We start from the raw sequence: 12,832 nt of genomic DNA, 5'->3' as shown, positions 1-12,832 counted from the left end.
GTCTCAAATTCAGGTCATCTAACCATCACCACTGACTGAGCATCAAGTGTGCCCGGCATGCCATGTGTACATTCTTTCACCTTCCCCACAGGGCAAGGTATATACTCAGAATGTGCCCATTTTACGGACGAGGAAAACTGAGGTGAAGGGACTCACCCTAGGTCACACAGCAGCTTAGTCTGTGGCAGATCGGGGTTTCAGGGCTGGTCAGTACATGCTGTTGGCCAAATGCATGACACTCTAGGGGTAGCTCCAGAAGTGATGGCTTTTACTCTGTGCGACCAGGCCACAAACTGCATCCACACTGGAGACCCAAGAAGGAGGATGGGGTCAGCTTGTAAAGAACCTTGAACGCCAAGCCAAGAACCCTCTGCAGTCACATTTGGAACAGAGTCATATATAAATTAACAGAGAAAAGAAAATTCTGAGACAAGTGGAATTTGTTCTGTTGCTGATGGGAGGCAGGGACAGGTTTTTGTTGTGGGCTTTATTACATTTGGCAACAGTACTTCAAATAAGAGAGGACCTGGACTGGGGAGGGTCAGTGTTTCTTACTGACCTTGGCTGTGAAGGCAAAGGAAGCTGTCTCCGGTGTTCTGAGCCCGTGAAGGGGCTTTGGCTGCCGCCTTTGACTCCCCCCTAGAGATTTCTGGGCCTTGACATTTAATCTGCTGTGTCTACGGAGGAGAGAAGGGGGCCTCTGCCTCACAGGGCAGCCCTAAAAGTGAGGCTGGGGTTTTCCTGGGAATGATTTGAGTGTTCCCGAAAGCCCATGTGTTCCAAAGCATTTTCTCCCTGACACCATTGGAGGCCACTCCGGTGACAGGAACACACAGCACCAGATAGGGTTATCAGGGAGCCTGGGTAGGAGTTAGGGAGCCCTGGGTTGGGATCTGGCTCTATCCCTTATATGCTGCATGCTTGGGCAGGGTAGGGACTGACAGAGGGGACAGATGTCAACTCCCTTTTGTGGCTGAAAACTTTCAGCTTAGTGAGGACTAAGGGCGGCTGAGGACCCAAGCAGCACCCTCCTAGAGCTAGAAGGCACCTTGACACGCATTATTCCCGATGCAACTAGGAACCCCCAAGGTTGGCACTACTTTTCCCCGTTACAGGTGATGAACCTCAAGTTCAGAAACGTTAAGCAACCTGCTCAGGGTCGTGAGTCTGTCAAGTAGTAGAGTCAAGATTTGCACCAGGTCTGTTTTGTACCAAGGCCCCAAACTAACTGTTAGGAATCTTGTAACGAGTCGTGTTTTCTTTTTTGCTTTGGCCGCTGGGAACCTCAAAGTCAAATTTGAGATTACTTTTAACAATTGTACTGAGTCAACTACTTGACTCTGACTTCAGTCTAGCTTTCTGCTTTAATCTTTACCCCGATCTGTTTATTTTTTACTTTATTGTATTTTATCTATTTTTGTAAGCTGCCACAATACCTTTTGTACAACAAGGTGGCATATAACTAAATAAATAAATACATGATCAAAAGCTGCGTTTGAAAGTCTTAACTAAATGCTATGGTCTGCTTCCTAATTGTAATACAGACATTTAATAACAAAAATAAATGCTTTCCTGGGGAAAAGAGCATTCTGAAACTGGGAAGGTGGGCCTGAAGCATCTTAGTTCCATGTTTTCCAAACTTGAGTCACTCGTGTACAGACTTTAGTGACTTTCACCATCCCCCCTTGACCATCTTCAGAATGGTTTACGATTTCCCTTTCAGGTGATTTCATTCTTTTTCCTAAAATAATTTTATTTCAAAGGGAAGTTTAATAAGCTGTTAGGAAAAACAAAAAAAAATAATTTTTTAAAGGAGGAATATTATAATAGTAAAAAGAAAGTCAGTGACCCATCATGCAAGGTGGCTGGGATGGGACACTGACAATGAACAGCACTATTGTCTTCTGGTAGATGCTGTGCCTGTGAGCCCCAGTCCAGTCGCTCTTTGTGTAAAAAGCAAGATTAGGAAATGTCAGGGGGCATAAAGGGCAAACCAACAGCAAGTGAACATTGACCTTGATGTAATCAGAGGGATGGGACGGGAGGGAATAGATTCTCCCATCTGATTCAAAGGCACTTCACCTGGTGACTTAGATACCTCCAAGGAGCTGTCAAACCACTGATGGTGACTTGGATTTAGACCAACTTCCCCCAAACACACACATGCAGACACACAGACACACACACACATATTCAGCTAGGCCTTCCCTCCCCAGCCTCCGCAGAGCTGGGCACTGTCCCTGTGGCCCCTGGCAATAACAAGGATCCCACTCCCCACAGAACAGCCAGCCAGAAGCACGGTGCCACTCCCGCCACAGCGGGGGCTGATGGGTCATGTCCCTCTCACCCTGTAGACGCCGCTGCAGGCCGAACATGGCAGGGCTTTGGGTAATCTGGATGGTGGCCTTTCCCAGCCCCAGCCCTGCCTGTTCCCCCCACTGTCCCCATCTTCTCCGGCCCCTGTGTCAGCTGTTCCCTCTGCCTGCTACACTGGCACCTGTTCCTGGGCATTCAGGTCTCAGCTGAAATGTCACCTTCCCAGGGAACCCATCCCTCAAGGCTGGGTCTGAAGTTGGCCCCAATCACATGCTCTCTTGTCTCTTCACTAGTTGGCATTTCTATTAGTTTACTTGCTGACGGTCTGTCTCCCCTCACTGGGATCAGAGCTCCATGGACGCAGAACCTGTTCCTGCCATGTCACCGGCACTCAGGAGACCCCCCAACAAATGGCCGCAAATCACAGATCACAGTGATCTGTGTCAGAACCTTGGGCAAGTTCATACAGAGTCTGCTCAACAAGGATCCAGATGTGTGGCCACTGGAGAGGTCATGCATCTTTCATTTATTTGTGCAGCATAAGTCAGGTTCCACACAGAAATCTCTGGAATGCAATCTCGGATCATTAAGGTTGGAAAGCAGACAGGATATTCCCAGGGACTCCCTCCATCCTGCAGTCGGACGAAAATGAGAAAACCCATCTTCTAAACTCTCTGCTCTACTCCACAGCCAGGCACTCAGGCAGCCAAGAAAGCCATAGCGCTGTTGTGCTGCGCGTGACAGGCAGTGGGCTCTGGGCCCCAATTCAGGGTTCAAGGCAGCTGGGTGGCCAACAGAGGCCAGAGGCTGTAGAGTTCAGTGGGCTGGGGGGGGGGGGGGGGTGGCGCTGAACTGACTGATTTCTGACCCTCCTGGGCATGGTCGACGGCAGCTCCTGCCAGAGGGAGCAGTGGCAAGCTTAGTGTGATTTTGTCAGCCCTAATCACGATGCCCAGCACACGGTGGGCACTCGGGAAGTGGCAGCTCCTGTTGCCCTTGTGACCAGTCAATGCCCTGCTCAGAGGGTCTGCCAGCTCTCCACGCCATGCCCCGTGGGCTATCCAGCATGACTGACACCTGTGTGCTGGCCTCAGGGGCACCCAGCTGAGCAAGTCTTATCTCTGCCCTTGAGAGCTTGCTGGGAGGCGGGGGAGCCAGAGGCAACAACCCCCACGCCGGTGCGCCTGGTGCTCCAACCCCGGGCAGCCCAGAGGGGCTCCGCGTGCCTTGCTAAGGAGCGTGGGCTCCTCCTGGAGCCACGGAGGGACCAATGCCTCCCAACCCGCCTCCACGTCAAAGCAGAGCCTCCCCTGGTCACTCTAATGATGTCCTTGGAGGGGACCTCTCTCTGCCCTTTCCACTTTCTCCCTGGCTGCAAGCTCTTAAAATCTCCCCCTGGCTGGCGTGGAAAGGAAGAAATAATAAAAATAGCTAACCACCCACAGGAGCTAAACATCCGAGTGTGTGCTCCGTGCTGGGGGTGGTGCTCAGTCTATACGGCACTGTCTCCTTCAGTCTTTCCAGGGACCCCACAAAGTCAGTACTACGGCTGTTCGTATTTCACAAATGAGGAAACTGAGCCGCCGACTGCCACCTCACGTGTTCAAGGTCACACAGCTGGTGGTGGCCGGGCTTGTGGTGCCTCAGCTCATTTCAGAACCACCAGGGAGTTTTAAAGGGGCCCATGCCCAGGTACCCCCACACGATATACCATAGTATCTGGGGTCGAGGACTGAGATTCAGTGTGTTTTAAAAGTTCCACAGGAGGGGTGCCTGGGTGGCTCAGTGGGTTAAGCGTCCCACTCTTGATTTCGACTCAGGTCATAATCTCTCGGTTCCTGGGTTCGAGCCCTGCGTCAGGCTCTGTGCTGGCAGCATGGAGCCTGCTTGGGATTCTTTCTCTCTCTGCCCCTCCCCTGCTCTCTCTCTCGCTCTCTCTCTCTCTCTCTCAAAATAAACGAATAAAAATTTTAAAAAATAAAATAAAAGCTCCGCAGGAGACATGAGGCCCTCACCCTCCTGCCACTCACAAAAGAGCCCCCTGAGCGCAATGGGGTGGATCTGTCAGATGCCAGGTTGCACCCAAGTTAGCACCCTCTGCCCTGGCTGCCCTAGAAGAGGGAATGGAGAGAGCAGGCCTCAGCCGGGCGCATCGGCCATTTCTCCCCTCTGGGGCGGCTGCAGCTGGGGGTGGGGTTCCAGGGCACAGAGCACAAAGGCTCCCTCTGCCCCCAGGCGGTGCCCAGACGCTGCCCCGCCTACCCAGCCCAGTCTGAACTCTGCCCACGTCTGGGACCAGCCCCTTGACCCCCCACATTCCAGCAGGGACCCCATGAGGGAGGGACAGACAGGGCTTTCAGGATGCATGCCTGCCAGGGGGGGATGAATTATTACCGAGAATTATCTGCCATGAGTACGGGGTGGCATTTCACGTGCCAAAGGTTGGCTGGCCCCGCCCTGGCCCTGGCTGCTTGGCTCCAGGGCCCTCATTCCGACTGTGCAAGGACAGAAACCTTATTCTCTTCCACAGCAAGAGGCCTCCGCCCCTCACCATCTGTGCTGCACCCCCTCAGCGGTCCCCCTCCACCCCCACCCAGGGGCCAGAACCTTCCTTCTCCATGGCTCAGCGCAGAGCGGATTAGATGAGGCTGACTCAAAAGTCAAGTTTCCCAGGTCTTTTTAAGCCAAGGATTTTTTGAGAGGGAAAGTCACTGTTGCCAAGATGTCAGCCCCAACCTGTTCTGGCTTTTCTGTTTGAGGCCCTGACAGATGCAAGCAGCTGCTGCAGCCGAGACAAGCTTACGTGGAAGGAGCCAGGGATTTTGGAACGAGACGGCCCTGTTTGAATCCCGGCTCTGCCACCTACCACCTGTGGAACTTGAGCCCTCTACTTGAAGTTTCTTAACCTCAGTTTCCTCATCTGTAAAATGGGGATGACAACCTTGACCTTCCAGGAATGTTGTGAGGTTGAAATAAGATCACGGATGTGGAAAAGCTCTAAGTGGGGACACAGAGGGCATACAGCAAGGCGAGGCACAATTCCGGTAAGGGGCCTCAAAGACTGACTTAGGGCATCACTTTGGTCGTACTTCCTGAGCCTCAGGTTGGGGCAGACCCAAAGTAGCAACTGTAAGCATATTCTCAAAACTGAAGACTTCTCCTTGCCTTATATAACAGAGCCCAGAGGGCAAATTTCTTTCATCCAGTGTGCCTTCTCAGATTGATTGGTAATGGCTGTCTATGGGAGCAGCCCACCTCGGCTGTGTAAGGGAGAACACCGAGTGATTAGCAATGTCTGCCATGAGAATGAAAAGTTAGGGTGGTGTTACGTAAATTCCTCTTACAGAGCAAGGTCTCAAAATACTTCTCGCTCTAGTTTTTGCCCAGATTTGTGTGGCGGCCTCCACACTGATCTTTCTGCTTCTCGTCTTTTCCCACTCTCTGATCTTCAACTTCAGCTGCTAGAGTGAATCTCCTAAGATGAAAATCTATCACTGCTCCGTGGCTCTTCCTATTGCTCTGAAGATCAAACCACACTCCAGGGTTGACATTCAAGGCCTCCACGGGCCTCCCCAGTCTCTTCCAAGGCCACTCATTTCCAAACACACCCACCTTCAGCTTCATCAATCTGAGCATCTTTAAGAGCCGAAGCACGAGGATTCAAGGCAGCTTGGAAAGTCAAATTGAAAACCAAAACCAAATCAAGATCAGAGGAGCAGCCCAGAGACCTCTCAGCCTTTGCCACCAGTGAGTTTAACAAACCAGAGGGGACTGGTAAACTTCCAATGACCCCTGCAGCGCAGTTTACCAAGGCTGTCATCCTGCTCCCCTCTGACCGCGCTGATGGGATTAGTCATGAGTGGCCCCTGCTCTCTCTCCTGATTGCCCATTCCAAGACAATTCCCTCATCAACAAGACACAGGATGGAGGCTTTCAGGCACTGCTGTGTCCAAAGTTTTCTTGTCCAGGGTCCAGACATGCATAAGAGTTCCTGCCCACCCCCCCCAGACGCCCATGGGGTTCCTCTCCATACCTTCTCAGTCTTAATTCTTGCTATTCCCCTAAAGGCAATCAGATAATTCAATCTTTCAATTTCACAACCTTTACCCTGAGCACCTGCTCTGGCCAGGCTCAGGGATGAGCACTGGGGACTCAGAGATTGCACAGTAATTGCACAATCCAGAGAACGCCCAGTCATTCAGTGGATATTGTTAATTAACCTGACCGGAAGGGTTGATACTCTGGAAGTGCAACCTGTGTTGCATGGCTGGGGAATGAGGACCTCATAAACAAATCACAGTTCGCTTTTGAGACTGGGATGTTTACTGAAATCATTAAACAAGGGTTTAGGCTTGCTGAAGAGGCAACCACACGAATAAGTGTCTTGAGGGAAAATACCTTCTTTAAAGAAAAGAACCCAAACAGGCTTTTTCTTTCTTTTTTTCTATTCAAATTTTTACTTTGAAATAATGTCAAAGTTCTAAGTTACAAGACTAGCACAAAGGATTTGCACACACTCTTGCCCTAGGTTTGCTGGTTGTTCACATTCGTTACTATTACTTTATGATTCTCTCTCTCTAGGTATATCTTTCTTCTGACCCATTGAGGGTAAGTTGCAGATATGATGCCCCTTTCCTCCTAAATACTTTAGTGTGTATTTCCTGACAACATAGGCATGCACATAACCACAGTGCAATTAGCAAAATCAGGACATTTAGCCTTGACATTAACATGATATCTAATCTACAGGTCTTATGCAAATTTGGCTAACCTTCCCAATGAGGCGATTTCAGGGCAATTTTTTTTCTGGTTCATGATCCAATCCAGAATAATAGATCACATCTAATCATCACGTCTCTTTGGTCTCCTCCAACCTGGGAACAGTCCCTCAGCCTTTTTGCCTTTCATGACATTGCCATTTTTGAGGAGTACAGGTCATTTATTCTATGGAATATTCCTCACTTTTCATTTGTTGGATATTTCTTCATGATTAGATCAGGCTATGCATTTGGGGCAGGGATATCACAGAAATGATAATTGTCTTTCTCAGTGCATCCTATTAAGAAGCACTTGCTGGGGTGCCTGGCTGGCTCAGTTGGTAAAGCATGTGACTCTTGATCTCCGGGTTGTGAGTTCGAGCCCAATGTCAGGTGTGGAGATTACTTAAAAAAATAACATCTTAAAAAAAAAAAAAAAAAGCAAAGAAAAGAAAAAGGAGCACTTGATGTCAAGTTGCCCCATTACTGGTGATGGTTATTTTGGTCACTTGGTTAAAGCATGTGGCTCCCAGTTATATCTCCTATACAATTACTATTTTCTCTTCATAGTTCATAAATAATTTCTAGGGGAGTACTTTAAGACTATATAGATATTTGGGGCACCTGGGTGGCTCAGTTGGTTGAGTGACTGACTTCGGCTCATGTCACGATCTCGCGATTCGTGCATTCGAGTCCTGCATCGGGCTCTGTGCTGACAGCTCAGAGCCTAGAGCCTGCTTCAGGTTCTGTGTATGTGTCTCTCTCCGCTCCTCCCCCGCTCACACTCTGTGTCTCTCTCTCAAAAATGAATAAACATAAAAAGAAAATTTAAAGACTATACAGATATCTTACTTCTCATCAAGTTTCATCCTTGTTTCAATCTTGATGATTCCTATCTATATCAATTATTACTCTGATGACTACAAAATTGTGACTTAAAATTCCTATTGTTTTTAGCGTTCTACCATAAAGAAGAGCTCTTAGTACGTGTGCGTATATTATATGGATGACGGACCCATGAACTCGGATCTTATTCGATGAGTTATAATTCATTACTATCATTATTTACTTGATAACCTAACTGTTCCAGATTTGGCCAGGAAGATCTCACGCAAGCTGGCTGCTATGGCCTTTTGCTGTGTCTCTCCTATTCATCGAGTACTTGCTTACTTTCGAGGCCAAAAAGATGCTCCAGGCTCATCTTATACTCCTGCTGGCCTGGCCCAGAAACCAGCCACTTTGGTGGCTCAGTCAGTTAAGCATCCAGTTTCTGCTCAGGTCATGATCTTGCAATTTGTGAGTTCGAGCCCCGCATCAGGCTCTGTGCTGACAGTGAGGAGCCTGCTTTGGATCCTCTGCCTCCCTCTCTCTGCCCCTCCCCTGCTCGTGCTCTTACTCTCTCTCTCTCTCAAAAATAAATAAATGTTAAAAAAAAATAAAAAAAAAAAGAAATCAGCCATTTCTCCATGGAGCCCTGGTTCCTCCAGTAGAGGATGGTATTTAGAAGCAAGGAGCTGGGCACTAGGTGCACCCATGTTTCTAGGTCCTCTCAGTGGACAGGACTAGGAAGTAGACGCATACCGAAATACAAATCCAAGGGTTCATACTGCACCTCCAGTCCTTCCTGGCCTTCCCCAGGCCATACTTGTGTCCCTTCCATATCAGTGAGAAACCTGGCTCTCAATAGCCTCAGTGTATTTCATCTTTTACTCAATCCTCCAATACACACGGATTAGAATTGCTAATCCATGCCACTATGAAAAACAAGCCTATTAGGTAGAGTTTTCAATATTTATTTGCAATTTTGTAATTTTTTTTTTTAAGTAAACTCCATGCCCAATGTGGGACTTGAACTCACAACCCTGAGATGAAGAGTTGCATGCTCTAGGGGCGCCTGGGTGGCTCAGTCCGTTAAGTGTCTGACTTCAGCTCAGGTCATGATCTCGCAGTCTGTGAGTTCGAGCCCCGCGTCGGGCTCTGTGCTGCTGACTCAGAGCCTGGAGCCTGCTTCGGATTCTGTGTCTCCCTCTCTCTCTGCCCCTCCCCCGCTCGTGCTCTGTCTCTCTCTCTCTCTCTGTCTCTCTATCTCAAAAAATAAACAAACATTAAAAAAAAAAAAAAAAAGAGTTGTATGCTCTATGAACTGAGCCTGCCGGGCACCCCTTAATCTTTTTTTTTCTTCACGAATTTGTGTGTTACCCTTGCTCAGGAGCCGTGCTGATCTTCTCTGTGTCGTCCAATTTTAGTATATGTGCTCTCGAAACAAGCACACAACTCTTTTTATCTTCAGACTGAGAGTATAGATTGAAGTTCTATATTCAACTTACCCAGGGGCCTCCTGGGCGGCTTAGTCGGTTGAGCATCCGACTCTTGGTTTTGGCTCAGGTCATGACCTGAAGGTCATGGGATAGAGCCTGGCGTCAGGCGCCATGGAGCCTGCTTCAGATTCTCTCTCCCTCTCCCCCGCTCACACACTCTGTCTCTTTCTATCTCTCTCTCAAAAAAAAGTTTTTTTTCACTCGGGTTAGTTCTCCCCCAGCCCCCGCCCCCTTCAGTGTGGTTTGTTATTCATTTGAAATACAATGCAATCATTTATAAATATAGAGCTGTTTCATTAGAGATTATTTCTTTCCGTGGCTTGTTTTAGTTCCCTTATAAATAACACATTAAAAAAAGTAACACATAACTAAACTTTCTTCTGCTTTTTCACTTGTCTTCTTGCTGTTTTTGCTTTAATAAAGGAAATTAACCCATTTACAGGTATAGTGAAAGGCTAATATGTCTGGTCTTTTCCCCTGACATTTTGTTTGTGTCTTTTATTTGTTTACCTCTTTCATACGAATGGGAGAGAGTTTAGCAGCCCTGTCTCTCTGCCTGTGCCCAGCATCTGGTCTGGCACATGGTAATGCTCAGCAAACAGTTGTGGAATGCAGACTGAGAGCTCAGCAAGTGGCTTTCCCTTGTACCTCGACAGACAGACATGGAGTCTTGACCTTATTCGGATGAACAGGAGTTGCCATCAAGCTGAAAACCTATGTGGAAAGTCTTAGCAAAGGGTCTGAGTGTCATAATCACTGAATAAATCGTACCTGCTGTTTTTGAACGTTGACTAAGAACCCGGCATGGAGCTATATTATCTTATTTGATCCTCACAATAATCCTATTTTACAGATGAGGATACCTGGGGTTTAGAGAAGTAATTTGTCTTCACAACTAGGAAGCAGTAGAGTTGGGATCTGAATCCAGATCTGACTTCAAAATCCACACTCTACCCACAACATGTTCCTGCATCTGAGATATTCAGAGACAAACACAGACACAGGTAATCCCAGGAACTCCGAAGTTCTTGCTCACAAGGTCAAAGTTTCCTTAGCTGGACCCAACTGTCAGCCAGTTCCCTGGAAACCCATGGCCAGAATGGAGGCTAATCAATCCCATGTAGTCAGGCCCATGAAGGAATAAGGAAAGGCTCCACTGATGGCTTAGAAATGTACCAGCATACAATGATCCCCCAATCAAAATTAACCCGGATTTGAAAGACTTGGCCAAAGTACAGGGAAACGAACATTCTTGTGCTCTGCTGGTGGGAGTGTAAATAGTCACAGCCAACATTGATGAGAGCTTCTGGGCCAGGCCCTTTACACCGGGGTTTCTCAACCTCAGCACTGTTGACATTTGGAACTGGATCCTTCTTTGTTGTTGGAGGGGAGCTGCCCTGTGCATTGTCGAATATTTAACAGCCTCTCTGGTCTTTTCTCATCAGATGTTAGTGCCACCACACCGCAGTTATGACAACCAAAAATGTCTCCAGACATCACCAAATGTCTGCTGAAGGGGTAAAGTCACCCCCAGTCGGAAACCACTGCTTACATGTATAAGACTAATGTAACTCTCACAACAATCCTAAGAAGTTGGTACTTTCGTTATCCCCATTCTACAGATAAGGAAACTAGGCACAGATAGGTTAAGGTCATACCTTTAAGGAGAAGCAGAAAAGGGATTAAAACCCAGGCAGTCAGAGTCCAGTGGCCACAATGCTTCATTGTAGCAGATAGCCTTTCTGATCTAATCTTTCCCTAGAACAATTTGGGAAAATATAAAAAGAAGTAAACATGTATGCCATTTGGGCCACAGTCCCATGTCTAGAACTTTATGGAAATGTGCACACAGGATGCTCATCTCATCGTTTACACTCATGAAAAGCTGGAAGGGCAGTAAAGGCCCATCCAGAGGGGATCAGTCTTCCTTCTGGGCCTGAGTGCTTAAGCACCGAGCTCAAACCAAAATCATTTTTTTAACTTCTTAAATTATTCTACAGACATTAAAAAAAAGGTTATACAGGGGCACTTGTGTGGCTCAGTTGGTTAAGCGTCCTACTTCGGCTCAGGTCATGATCTCATGTGGTTTGTGAGTTCGAGCCCCACTTCGGGCTTTCTGCTGTCAGTGCAGAGCCTGCTTGGGATCCTCTGCCTCCCTCTCTCTGCCCTGTCTCTCTCTCAAAAATAAACAAAGAACTTTAACAAAAAGGGTTATACAGTACTGACAGAAAAAGTTCCTCAATATTTTACTGAATACAAACAGAAGGATTAGAAAACCACATGCATCGTATGGTTTCATTTCTAGAAAATTTGTATGTACATACAGCAAGGGGGGAAAGTGCTATTTGTAGGTAGAGGTGATTACAATACTTTGTGTACTTGTTGAGAATGTTACCTGATGGGATGAGCGGTAAAGGAGGGCCAGTCACAAAAGGCCACACAGTGTGTGGTTCCATTTATGCGAAATATCGGAATGGGCAGATCCATACAGGCAGAAAGATTAGCAATTGCCAGGGGCTGGGGGAGTGGGGACTGGGAGTCACTGCCAATGAGTATGAGGATTTTTTATGGGGTGACGAATATATGCTGGAATAAAATAGTGCTGACGGCTACATAACCTTGTGAATATACTAAAATTCGCTGAATTGTACACTTTTAAAGGATGGATTTTATAGTATCTGACTAATGTTTCAGTAAAGCAAATTCTGACAGAAATGCAAGGAGTAACTGACCCATCCAAACAATGATTAGGAAGCCATCGACACAATAGAGAGTCTGGCCAGTCCCCCAGTCCCTGTGGGACTCTGGGAGGGCCATTTCCCACAGTGAATGGGAAGAGGAGGTAAAGTTAGTTGACTATCAAAGAGTACCTGGACAACATGGGGACAGCCAGAGCTGACGCATGGCTTCCACGCACACAGATGGGTACTCACTTCTGCCATACCTCGTGGGACTCTCCCATTGCTCTGTGTTCGGGCCTCAAGAGCCTTTTGGATTAGAAGTTATTCCCTTTAATGTGCTTTAGTGGAGCCAAAGGACAGTTTGGGGGATGACGGTCATGATCTTCACCAGCCCCCACTCCAGCCCACAATCCAGGTAAAAGCAATGTGCCATCACTGCAGGACAAACCCTCAGCCTCCACCTCCAACTGGACTGACTTCTTCCATGTTTTCCTTGCATAACACGAAGTCTCAGTAAGGCAGTACAGAATAGTTTATCCAAAGGCTTGAGGATATCATTGAGGACTCAGGTTCTTGCTTTTTTTTTTTTTTTTTTTTTTTGGCTCAGCCGCCCTTACATGTTGGTTGGTCTCATCCTCAGGGCTGCAGGATGGCTGCAGCAGTTCTGGATATCACATCTTCACCATCGGTGCCCAGAGGCAGAAAAGAGTTTGGCCGGACCTTCCCAGAAGTCCTCCTGCAGACTGTTTTTCCCCTTCTC

General features: G+C 47.7%; 1 non-coding gene across 1 annotated transcript; it reads right to left on the bottom strand.

Moving 5' to 3' along the window:
- Positions 1–9,237: 9,237 nt before the first annotated feature.
- Positions 9,238–9,343, bottom strand: LOC131492243 (U6 spliceosomal RNA). The gene has a single exon (XR_009251953.1). It is a non-coding gene; the product is annotated as a U6 spliceosomal RNA (small nuclear RNA).
- Between the last annotated feature and the right edge of the window lie 3,489 nt (positions 9,344–12,832).

The sequence above is a fragment of the Neofelis nebulosa genome, chromosome 12, assembly GCF_028018385.1.
Source record: "Neofelis nebulosa isolate mNeoNeb1 chromosome 12, mNeoNeb1.pri, whole genome shotgun sequence".
NCBI classification, from domain to species: domain Eukaryota; kingdom Metazoa; phylum Chordata; class Mammalia; order Carnivora; family Felidae; genus Neofelis; species Neofelis nebulosa.
The sequence above is the reverse complement of the archived record's forward strand: the minus strand, read 5'-3'. Positions and strand labels throughout refer to the sequence as shown.